Here is a 12,768-nt window from a genome sequence, read left to right on the forward strand (position 1 = left end):
AGGGGAAAACATGCACAGGGACCCTTTTAAGAAGCCTTTAGCTCTCAGCCAATTGTTGGCAGCAAAGCCACCTCCCATCTGCACCACAGGCATCACTACAGGGTGCTGAGCACCATACACTAGCAGTCTGTCAGTGCCAGAAACACTGCACACATGCACAGCATCACATTTGCATCATGTTCTCATCATCATCTGGAGACAAACATCATGGGAGTCTCATGAGAAGCTGAGCAGATGCCAGCACAGTGCCCTTCAACTTTCAGGCTCTAAAACTGGGAAGGAAACAATTTATTTCTGAATAAGTTTCCCAGCCTCAGGTACTCTGTTACAGTAACAGGAAGCAGACTAACTCACTTGAGTAATATCTGTAAATACCTGGCCCTCATGGAATCCATGTAATGATTGGGAAGTGGGGAGCACAGGAAATTCTCCTGGGGGTGTGAATCTTCCCCTGAGCTTCCTGATGACCAGTGAAATGGAACGATCCCTAAGGACTCTGCCTTGCCTTTTACTCAATCAAATCTGACCTGAGTTGCTAGTGAACAAAAGCAGGACAAAAGGTTGCTGAGAAGTGGGCAAACTTTTGGGGGTGCCTTCATTCACAGGAATGTATTTATACCTCAATGATTGACCTCATATCTCTCCACAACCTCCTCAAACACACACAGAAAATCTCGAGTGAATCACTGTCGATGTTGCTCCCGGCCGGCAGGAAGGACACACGACAAAGTCTGGCAGTGGACAACCTTTTCTTTTATTTTCTCTCCGTACAGCCTGCCCTGGGATCGCTCCCAGCCGAAGCCTCCTCTGGTCCGCTCCCCGCAGCTCCTTCCGGGCTTCGCTCCGAAGCCTCTACCGGTCCGCTCTCCGCGGCTCCTTCCGGGCTTCTACTTCCCCCCAGGGGTGGCACCAGTATATATACGGATACAGTGTCCAATCATATTAAAGTAAGCAAGGCAAGCTGATTGGCTAACATATTATTGAGCGGGTTGTTTACGCGGTAAGCAGGAAACTAACGTGCTCGATGGGAGGGGTAATCTAACTCAGGCTTTGCTCTTTACCACAGGCCGCATGATCGCTATATGCGGCGGCTCGGCAATGTGGTGGCTCCCAACATCTCCCCCTTTTTTATTTTAAATAAGTCTACGCATCGCAGCCCGTCCTGAATTGAGTGTAGAGGCCTGTGCCCTGATAGGAGGCCCACCAAGGGCTCTCGGCGTCGGCCCGGGTCGGCCGTCCCCGAGTCTGCCGAGGCCCCGAGGCCCTCGTCCTTTTTCCAGGGCCAGGAAGGAACCGGACGGAACCTGGATGCACACAGGCATACACTCATGTCGCTCCGCATGATCCCCCCGGGGCGACATTTGGTTCGGGCGGAACCTAGTAATTCAGCGGCTTTCGTGCGGTATGGGGTAGGGCCTGTCTTAGGTTGAGTCATGCTGGGGAGGCATGCTCTTACCCGTCATTGACTCATCTACCCTGCTATATCATAATTTTTTAGAGGAGGAGTGTGGGAAGCTCACCGTCCCTAGACTCGGTCGTAGGCTAGGCGAGCGAGCCATGCATATGCCTGAGGATCTTCTTGTCCATTTCGGGCTACCGCTATTTCTATTCATCTTGTTGGTTGGTCTGTGATGGATCTCCGGTAGGGCAGGTCTGGTCTTCAGTCGAGGGCTTTGTCGCCCGTGTCAGTCTCTCCGGTACCCAGTGGTTCTCGTCCCGATTCCTGCAGAAAAACACAAACCGCGCCTCGGTTCCAGCTGATTACCGGATCCGGGCCCATCCATTGTCATGCCATAGATAACCGCGCCTTTGGAGGCAGGCCTTGGCTTACTCCCCCTTTTTGTTTTTTATTTTTTATTTTTTATTTTTATCTTTTTCGTTTTTTTTTTTTTTTTTTTTTTTTTTTTTTTTTTATTGGTACCAGGGATCGAACTGGCGATTGCCTGCTTACAAGGCAGGCGCTTATGCCGCTAAGCTAAATCCCCAGCTCCCATTTCCTCGACCGGCGTTTTTCTCAGCCTGCTCGGCAGAGAACTCTGTGTACCAGGCTCGCCAATCCAGGTAACTACCCGAGGGCAGACACGCCTTTGCCAGCTGAATCCAGTCCGCGGGGGTGAGGGGCCCAGAAGACAGGTTCTCCAGCATGGCAATGGTGTAAGGCGCAGTCGGCCCAAAGGTTGTAACTGCATTTTTAAGTTCTCTAATCTGCTTTATCTCAAAAGGCTCCCATGCATTACGTCCCTGGCCCATAGCTACTTGTACAGGAAATATCCCGTAGGGGCCACTATCTATCCCAGGTGGTGGATGTACCTCATGAGACAAACGTCCCCCCTGCCAAAGCCGCCTGTAAAAATACCGACCCGCCGGCGGCGGAGCATAAGACGGCGGCCGTGATTGGGCGGAAAATGGGGGCCCGTGCATCACTTCCTGTTCTGGCGAAAGGGGAGGGAGCTCCCACGCGGCCGCCTCGTGGCGAGGGATTGCTTCCGGGAACAGCCCCCAAGGTGGGGCGGAAGGCTTCGCCTCCCTCTCGCGCCAGGGGGCGCTCAGGAGCTCTCTACTCCTCCGCAGACCAAGTTGAGCGGAGCGCAATTCGCGGCGCAACGCTGGGAAAGAACCCTGCGACTCCTTATCGAGCGGCCTATCCTCTTGGCATCTAGGCTCCTTGGTCTCATCGTTGTCTAAGCCTTCCTCGTTCTCGGAGTCAGACGACTCCGAGGCCTGAGCCCCGTCTTCCTCCTTTATATCTTTGTCTCCTTTGACGGACCCCTCCCGGGAGCTCCCTGACTGGGCCTGTTCGAATGCCCTACGCACTTTAATGAGCTCTTGAGAACCTTCCCTGCAACCACCCTCGCTCTTCAAGCATGCATATATCATTTCCCACAGTGGCCGAGCGAAGACCGAAGCCCCGCCCTCCCTTTCCGCTAGAGAAAGATCCCTGCCCAACTTCTCCCACGAGGGCAGGTTTAAGTGCCCTGTGGGCAAGAACCAGGGAGCGAAACTATCAATCTCCTCAAAAAAGCTCTCCAGCGTTTTGCGTCCCACCTTGAGGTCTCTGGACTTTAAGAGCTTCCGGAGGACCTGTACCAAGGGCTGGGTGTCGTTACTCGGTACGTTACCCATATTTAATATGTTACTCACCGCGTGAGGCCCAAAAAGCCGCCACTTACGCGTGAGCCTGAGGGGAGTCTAAAAACCCTGTAGGTGCGCGCCACCCAGGGCCCAGGTTTATCCCCTGCTCACCTGTCTCGCAGTGCTGTATCAAGGAACGTTGTCCACTACCACGTCTCGGGGGTGATCAGTTGTTCCCCGTGCGGGCCACCAAATGTCGATGTCGCTCCCGGCCGGCAGGAAGGACACACGACAAAGTCTGGCAGTGGACAACCTTTTCTTTTATTTTCTCTCCGTACAGCCTGCCCTGGGATCGCTCCCAGCCGAAGCCTCCTCTGGTCCGCTCCCCGCGGCTCCTTCCGGGCTTCGCTCCGAAGCCTCTACCGGTCCGCTCTCCGCGGCTCCTTCCGGGCTTCTACTTCCCCCCAGGGGTGGCACCAGTATATATACGGATACAGTGTCCAATCATATTAAAGTAAGCAAGGCAAGCTGATTGGCTAACATATTATTGAGCGGGTTGTTTACGCGGTAAGCAGGAAACTAACGTGCTCGATGGGAGGGGTAATCTAACTCAGGCTTTGCTCTTTACCACAGGCCGCATGATCGCTATATGCGGCGGCTCGGCAATGTGGTGGCTCCCAACAAATCACAATTTGAATAATGTCTCCAAAAGCCTCCTTGGTATATTCTTCCACTTTGCCTGGTTCAACTGGAAAGACGGCGGAGACAGTAGCTCCATGGTGGTGCACTTGCCTATCATGGCCAAGGTACTGGGTTTCACCCCATGGCACTGCAAAAACAAAAACATGAGTAATCAAAAACTGAGAGAACAGATCCTCAAATGGTCAGGTGACTTAGTTCCCAGGACAGCATGGCTGACGTACAATGGGGCTGAGATGCAGACTAAGATACTGAGTCACACTGCCTCGGCACCCATTGCCATCGAAACATTAAAGAGCACAACAGGCTACTCCAAGCACTCCTTACTGCAATGTGGTCTCCTCCTCTTTCCCTTCCTCCTTCCCTTGTCTAGCTTACTACCCAAGGGAAGCTCCCTGCCTTGGATTTGCATACTCATGAACATTTCCCTCCCAAGAAACCTTTTGACTCCCTTATACCCATGTCCTCCTCAAGCTCAAATTGCCTCATCTCTGCATGCTCGGGAGGGACTGGCTATTTATTCTGTCCATCTGTTCAGAGGGTTCTGGTTTCTTGCTGGAAAATCTTCCTAGCTCTGGTGTTCCCTGCGACTGAATGTGCTGAAGACTAAACTTGGTAAATGTGAGCACAAGTGACAGTCTTGCAATGTGAGGGAGGTAAGGGAGGCAGGAAGTCGACAAGAGCATCCTCATCTACTTGGGACAGAGAAACTGAAAAGTTATAGGTGATTTGGGATTGACTAAATTTCCATTTGGTAGATGTCTTAGTTACTTTTTACTCGTCTCTGAGACAAAATACCTGAAGCCCAAAGTTGGGAAAGAAAAGGTTTATTTCTTACAGTTTTTGGAGGTTTCAGTCCATACTCAGTTGGCTCCAAGACAGGTGGGCATGGCTGGACCGCCGTTCATGGCAGCTGCAAACAGCAAGCTTGAACAAGCAAAGAGCAAGACACACCTTCTTCCTGCCATTACATCACATCCTGGCTCCATCTCTATGTTGGTGGAGCACTGACATCATCAATCCAAGCACTAGACAATGAACCAATCACAAATACACAATGCAAACTCATGAGGCCTGGGGCACACAGACATAAACCATGACAGCAGAACAATGAAGTACCTAAGAAATTTCAGGGCACATTTGTCAGAGAAATATCATTTTCCAAAGTCATTCAGATTTGCAAAGGCAAAGATTAAGATATTTCTAAGAGCTGAGGTCCTGGATAGCAGAATGGAGGTCAGAGCTAGAGAGACAAGAGCTCTAGTCCTGCTCCAAATAATCCTGCCCTGGCTTACCCCACCAGCATACCAGTATGTTTCTCATTGCATTATCTCCACAGCAGGTGTATACTTTATTCAAGCTTCAGCCCCTCATAGAAGCAGCTGCCTTGCCAGGGGCACCACAAAGCCTCAGTGAAAAGATGGAGCTTTTAACTAAGGGGCAAAGTGGTTTCCATCTCACCCTGCAGCCTACAGCTCTAAGATCTGATCAGTGTGTTCTTGAAGACAGCCTAGTCTGGGGCCCCGCTGCTGCAGGTTGTGGGCCTGGGCTTGTCCTGCAGCCTGGCTTTCTCTTGTCCTAGCCTGGGGCCACCACCTGAAGCTGCAAGTCTCCATTCATCATCTACAAATGGAGTCGATAACCTAGCTCCAGGTGTACAATGAGCATGTAAGAGAGACCACAGAAGCAATGTCCTTGTACATGGCAGGTATGTGATGGGGAGGGGTTTCCATTCAGTCCCCAGGCCTCTATTCAGCACCTCTTACACTCCAGACTCCAGGTGGGTGCTGAGAAGCAGAGACAGCTAAAAAGAGCTCCAACTTCCAGAGTTCCAAGCCCACTGGAAGCTAGAAAACCACAGACCCATGTGCTGCAGTCACTCTAAGAATGTCCTAGAGGACAGACTGAGAGGCTCCAAGTAGAACTAATAATGCCCCTGTTGGTGAACCAAACTCCAGCACTCCTCTGGCTGGTGGAGTCACAGCAACTGAGGCTCTCAGGGTGCTTGCTGCCCGACTGCCTTTAGCAGCAAGAAGTCACCATTGTCATTTTATCAAAACACTGCCAGGGAGCTCTTCCCTATCTTTTAGAGCTTTGCAACTAAAAATGACTCCACACACCTACAATTCCAGCACTCCAGAGGCTGAGGTGGGAGAGTTTCTGTGAGTTCAAGGCCAATGTGGGCTACCTAGAGTTTAGTACCAGCAGGAACTGCATAGCAAGACCTTGTCTCCAAAGACTTATCAGGAAAGTTACTCTCTAGTGAGCCCAGAAATATGAACAGAACTATATTTTTCTTTGGCAAAATGCCATCTTATCCTATCAGTCTTCAGTGCCTCAATGACATCCAGTTAACCAAATGTGCCCTGTTGGCAAGGAGGAGCATTCTAGCTTGACTCCAGCTTTGAGAAGCCTCTGCTGACTGTGCTGTTTAGGAGACCCCAAAGCTTTGTTTTCATTCATACCAGGAAAATTCATTATTATCTGCAATGAACCTTCAGAGAATGTGACCTACATTTTTATAGCATTTGTCCTTGGAATGGCTATCAAGATAGACACAGCAGTGATCATTTCCATACAACATGAGTGATGCCAGCAGTCAAGTGTTCAATGTTTTCAGGAGAAATAAGAAACTGAGCAAGATACAGTTATACCCTTGAAGGAAAAGAAATACAACTGCAATGTGCATTCAGATCTGTGACTGACTTGTAGACCAGATGCTTGGTGCAAGTGTGTATGTGTGCATATGCACACGGACAAACTTACTCATCTCACCAGCTATATCAATGTCACTAGACACTGACAGTTATGATTCTCAATAATGAAATATCTGTAAGAAAAAGAATTTTCAAATACCTCACAAGTGAAATATAACTCATTTCCTGTCACATATATTTTAAAATAGATATAATCCATTGCATTTTAAATTAAAAGTATGATCAGTTGAACTATGCAGTATTTTGAACCATTTTACCGGAAATAAAAATAAATGAGGAAGTTGCTATGGCAGAAATCTTTGTCTTCAGAGAGGGCGAGGGTTTGCTGCATGAGGGAAGACAAGGTAATTTCTCGGTCTGCCTTTGCCAACTCAATGTTTCTTTCTCTCTTTGAGACTCACAAGTGCAGAGGACAAGAGCCACAGTCTCTCAAGAACACAGCCACAATGGCTTCCCAAGAGAGCATCTGACAGTGGGTAGACAGACCTCCCACACTTGGAAGTAGAGATGACAGAATCGTTAGTAGGCTTCAGGGGACTCTAAAGTACATCTCTGTGCTTCTTGGGGAATGTTTTTCTATCAAAGTGTTTGATCTTCTCTGTTCTATCTTTATTTCATTTCCTAAGCAAAGGCAAGTGCCAATCTGTGATAACATTCTTGGGCATTTGTGATGTACAGGTGCTGTGCTGTGTATGGGGAATGTGGAGATCAGGGATACCCTCTGTCATGCTGCATCCTCTCTAGATAGCACACTGTTGTTCCTGCTTCCTTGCTGGCCAGAGTACCCTGCTCCTGTCTTGGCTGCCCAAAGCTAGGGGCTCACATAACTTTTCCTGTTCATTCTTAGTGAAAGGACAGCCTCCTTCGGGAAGGGCTCCATGATAGCATGGGCCTGTGCCTGACTCAGCCTCCCTATCTGCCTGTATATGGACCACTGTATTCTCCTCCACTGGCCACTGTGCCTTACTTATCTCTGTGCCTCCAGGATTGGAAGGTCAACTCAACTGTACTGCACTGGGATCTGCCCAGCTGGGATCACCACCCATGCCAGGGCCCTGAGGCCATCTGTGCTGGGACCAGACTCCACCCTAAGTCCTTGTTTAACTCAGACCCTCTCTTCCCATCTCTTGACTTCCACACCACTCTTCCCTACATATTAGTTTGACTAACTGCTATGTTCTAAGGTACACAATACAGGTGCCATCATATGGCTCCATCCCTTAGTTCATCATCTAGCATTGCTGTTCCAGGGAGCTGCTGAGTCTTCAAGAGGTCCAGTGACCAGGTGCAGCTCAGCCCTGGGACACTCAAAACACTGTCCCAATGACAAGAGCACCTCAGGTTGCCTTCTCGTCCTGAGAGCTAAGTGCCTTGTCCTCATCTGACTCCCTCAGCTCAGCCTCTGCTGGGGACCCCTCTTTTAGCTCCACTGGAACTCACCTGATTCTGCTCTCATCTGCTGGTATTTTTCATGGCAACACTACTCCTATAATAAGAGCCCCCAAACATACTCACAAATGTGCACAAACAGCCACATATCTGATGAAGACATGAATGCAGACACACATAATAACATCTATATGTGGACATCCATACACACACATTAGACACACAATGCACTCACATTCACATTCACACATGCAATACATACAGACACACATTAACATTCATACAATGCACACATGCATTTACTTTTTATCTGCAGTGCTATATTCCTGCTCTTCTAGTACACCAAAAACCTAGGAGAAAACCAGCCATCTGGATACAGTAGGTGCAAAGTGAAGAACAAACCCATTCCATTTGATTTCCAAAGCAGCCAGCTTTTCTAGGACACAGTGTAGCCCACAACCCCTGAACACCTGACTCATTGCTTATACTGAGCATGAACAACATCACATGGCAGCCAATGAGGCAGGTTGGCTCCACAGTTGAACTTCTGGAGCTATTATTCAGACAAATCTTTCAGGACTTTGTGTTGGCAAGGCTTCTCTTTCAGAGCAAAGTCAACCAAAAGATGATGCTTTTTCTCTTTCTCTATGTTATTTTATAAATATCTTTTCCCTGTGTCATCTTATAAATAAGCAGGGACTGGGAATGAAGCCTATAGTGCTATGGCAAACAGAAACACTGGAACAACACCAAGGATTTGGAAGCAGATTTATTTACACTGATGGAAGCTAATCAGAATCATTCCAAAAATATCAGACTCTGATCTCTGGTGGTTTAGGGTTTATATAGGATAAGCAAGCAGGAAGTACAGAGTCAGAATGGCTTGTCAATTGGGGATTAGTTCTTATAATATGCATCACAGTGACCAGCTATGCATCACAGTGACAAAATGTTTCTAGGAAACAGAAGCAACTAGAACTGAAACAAGAACTATTTCCTGGGAAACTAACAAACTGAAGTATACTGGCTGGAGGGGAGCATATTCTGCCACATTTCTTCTCTCTTTTAGTTTCCACAGCAGATCTTTGTTAGCATGTTACATGTGATCTTCTAAGACAAGACCCAACTAGAAGCAATACTAGTAGGATTGTTGGTCGTCCTATCATGGGCCCTAACCAAGGTCCGCAAGATTGAAAATTCCCACCAGGAGTTTGTAGTTTGTTTCCCTCATTCTTGGTTTCTTCCTAAATTGGTTCTGACAAGGGAGTGCAGGAATTAATCTGATCTAAGAGACTATCCCACATGCTTTGGGCATTCATCAAATCTTGGTCAAATGTTTGATTATTCTCTTCTCTTGGGGCAACTGTTCATAGAGCTGAAGGCAAAAAAAGAGAAAAGTGGAAAAGCAAGGACTGTTATAAGTAGATCATGCCTAAGAAGGCACAAAAATCAAGTGCAAAATGTATTAAGCAATCTTGTGAATGGTGTCCTCAGTTTTAAACCATGTGTGAACTGATCAGCATTCAGAGTGATCAGAGCAGGGCTTTGAGAACATTATCTCTTCAGAGTGAGCAATATGGCCCAGGTAAATTCTCCAATGGATCCAAGGCTGGATTTCTGATCTACCTTGATTATATGTGTGTGCAGGATTGTCTACAAATATAGCTGGTAGCAGGACCCTATAAACCCGTTGTCTTTAACCAACCTGTGTAGGTACAGGTGGGCACTAAGAGATATTTGTAACCTCTATAAGATTTTATTTTGTGTCATCTAATCTACCTATGTCTCTCTCTCTCTCCATATATATATATATATATATATATATATATATATATATCCTTAAATGAGGAAAGAGTCCACTATACTGCATGAGGTTAGGGCCAACATCCCAGACATTGAATCCTGAGCTGACTACAGGGTACAGATGCCAGCCCTGTGGCTTGAGCTTGCAGAACAAATGGTGGTGGCAGGCCTGGCTCTGATCTTCCAGGAATATCAGATAAAGTTTTTCTGAGTGGAGTTGAAGTTTCAGTCAGTTGGATCACTGGAGGGGGCTTAGGAGTGCAGGTTTCATGTCATTGGTGGCAGGTTTCCAAATAGCAGCAGGAAGCACTAGCAGAAGAGCTTTGGAAAATAACTTTGTGCAAGGTGACCACAGCATATCTTAGCCTATTGTACTTCATTCCTAAAAGAGTTTCTTCCATCCATAAGTAGGGTGAACTCAGCATCTGTCAGGGGCTCTATTTTTCAGTCATGATCTGGTTGGCCAAGCTTAGTGGGCAAAAACTTGGCATGACTGAGTGGTCCACAGTTATTCAGAGATCCAATACAGTATGTGGCACTTTGACAGTTAGATTGTGCCTAAGGTGTGCTTGTCATATTTCTTGACCAGAAGGACAGTGGCAACTAGGGTGTGAAGGCAAAAGGAGGGGAAATCCCTTAGCAACTGAATCCAAGTATTTGCACAGGTAAGCACTGGGTCTTCCTAGGGACTGACAATCTAAGTATCATTGTTTTTCTGCACTTTTGGATCCATATTTTATAGCAGCCAGAAACTCCAAGAATGTTATGGAGTGTCTTTCTTATAACCAGTTTCTGCCAGGTATTGCAGCAGAGTTTTTGTGCCTTTCCAGTAGGTAGCTTGGGTATCATTAATCAGAAGTACAGTGATATTTTGTGCTTGGAAACTAGAAAGGTCAACTTTGAGGGCTTTTCCAAAGCTGGTGAAAAAGTTTTGGACTTCTGGAAGGTTGAATTCAGATCAGTTGACTTTTGAGCCCAGAATTAAAGGAGAAGAGGGACTAACTGTCAGGAGGCAGTTGAAGGCAGAATACATTCTTTAGGTCCAAGCAGGCTGTAAGTAGCAGAAGACTGAAGCAGCACATATGAAGGGTTATCATGGCAGCAATAGCAGCTCAGAGAGCTTGAACTGAATTCACAGGTGGAGAGGTATATTTTAACAGTTTGAAAGTCCTTAGACATTTTACAGGTTTGAGGCCTCATTTTTCCATTTTTCTCAGGATATCATGATGGAGGTGGAAAGGACAGAGAAACAGGCTGTCCCAGAACCAAATCTGTTGGTAGGGCTTCCCAAAAAATAGTGGAAGAGTTCTCAAACCCTTGTGACAATTGAATACCAGTCCAGAAATGGTGTATGAGTTGAAAACCACAGAATTCAATGTGATGGCTACCTTGCTGATGGCACAAAGGTCTTGTCCAAGGTGATTATCACTCTGTCATTCTGATGAATGTAGCTGGATGGCTGTTTGTGTTTTCCTTGACATATGAAAAAAACAGGGATTGCAGTGAGGCACCATAGTTGATGGCCAGGCTCAGGGGTGAATCTTTAGCCTTTACCTCTGGAAGCAGAGTTTTCAGAACTTCAGAATTATGGTTATCTGTCTCAGGCTGATGCCAGCATCATCTTCCTCTTGGGGAACAGTCAGAGTTAAAAGTGTGGGGTTAAGCAAAAGGAGGCTGACTACCTTGATGCAGAGGAAACAGTCACTTCTAACTTGTATAAGTCTCTTCCCAGAAGTGATATGGGGATTGGCTTATACAGGAATTCATGCTTGGTGAGGTGTCCTCCCAGGATGTAAGTTTGTGCCTGGCAGAACAAGTGAGAGGCAAGAGTCCCATTTGCCCTGGAGCTGTAACTTTTTGACAGAGGGAACTTTTTGAAAGCAGAATGTTCTCTTCCATTGTCTGCCAGGAAAGAGCCAGGTTTGCCCTGACTTTTGCTATAAAGGATCTCAGGGATCCAGTGTGACAGAGCTCAGTCACTCCTATCCAACCATGCCTGTCATCGTGAAGAGAGGTTCAGACTGAGGTGGACCTACATAGATTTGAGTCTTATAGATGGAAGAATTTATTTTTGTGCATTTATTTTTGTGTCCATAGTCTTTATGACTCATAGCCAGAGAGTATGGTCATCTATCAGACTGAATTTTCTTATTGAAAACAGATGTTTTTCTTTTCTTTTTCTGGGTAACTGGTTGAAGGGTTTTTGCTCTCCTTTTTGATGTTTTTGAGAAGCACTCAATTGGATTTTTTCTAGGTGAAGTGACCTTTATAAAAGTCATTTGTCAGGGCTGACAGTTCAATTTTTCCTCTGTCAAAATGTGGGACTCAGAAGCAATTTCTGACCATCATCTTGAATGGTCTTTAGATGATGCCATCTAACCAGGATAGGTGTAGCTGTGAAGTAAAAGGTTTTGGTGGAGGCCCTATATGACAGAATGAAGATAACGGCTAGCTAGAAACATTTCAAGTGGCCGGAAGTAGACAAGTCAGGTGGGGAGTGAAGCTATAGGCGTTGGTTGCAACCACATTGGCTGACTAGAGTACCAGAACTCTCAAAAGAATGGACCTCTTTTTCCTTTTTTTTTTTTCATTTGAGACACAGGGACAGTTTTGCTTCATGTTTAGGTCAGTAAGAGCCCTTTTTTTCTGAAGTCAGGAACTGTAGTTTTTGGCTAATAAATTTCTATCTTTCACTTTCTACTTGTGTGTTGTGTGCCCTTGAATAATGGCACAACAGATACAGGGTGGGTGCCCCTCAGAGAGAGACCATTCAGATGCCTACCTGGCCATGCCTCTTATGGGGATTTAAGCAATCACCATCTTAATCTGAGCAATTTCCACCTCAATCTGAATCTCTCTTAGCTAAGGAGTATGTGAAGCTGTTGTTATGCAACATGTCTAACATCACAGAACTGCAGGCAGAGGCCCAATCAGCCACTGTGACCAGTTCTCTCCAGTCTTGGTGCATGGGCAGAGCAGCTATTGCTTATGCTGTCCAGTCCACTCCCTCACACATTCACTCAGCAGTCACTCAGAGGTTAAACATTCCAACTGCATTCCTCTGAGAGTGGTCTTAACTAACAAGAGT

General features: G+C 46.8%; 1 long non-coding RNA gene across 1 annotated transcript; it reads left to right on the forward strand.

Annotated features, from left to right (window-relative positions):
- Positions 1 to 740: 740 nt before the first annotated feature.
- Positions 741 to 3,599, forward strand: LOC134478255 (uncharacterized). Its single transcript, XR_010050749.1, has 2 exons — positions 741 to 947; positions 3,413 to 3,599. It is a non-coding gene; the product is annotated as an uncharacterized LOC134478255 (long non-coding RNA).
- The last annotated feature ends 9,169 nt before the right edge of the window (positions 3,600 to 12,768 follow it).

Source organism: Cavia porcellus, unplaced genomic scaffold, assembly GCF_034190915.1.
Source record: "Cavia porcellus strain 051 isolate PalLab524CR breed Dunkin Hartley unplaced genomic scaffold, mCavPor4.1 scaffold_12, whole genome shotgun sequence".
In the NCBI taxonomy this organism is placed as follows: Eukaryota; Metazoa; Chordata; class Mammalia; order Rodentia; family Caviidae; genus Cavia; species Cavia porcellus.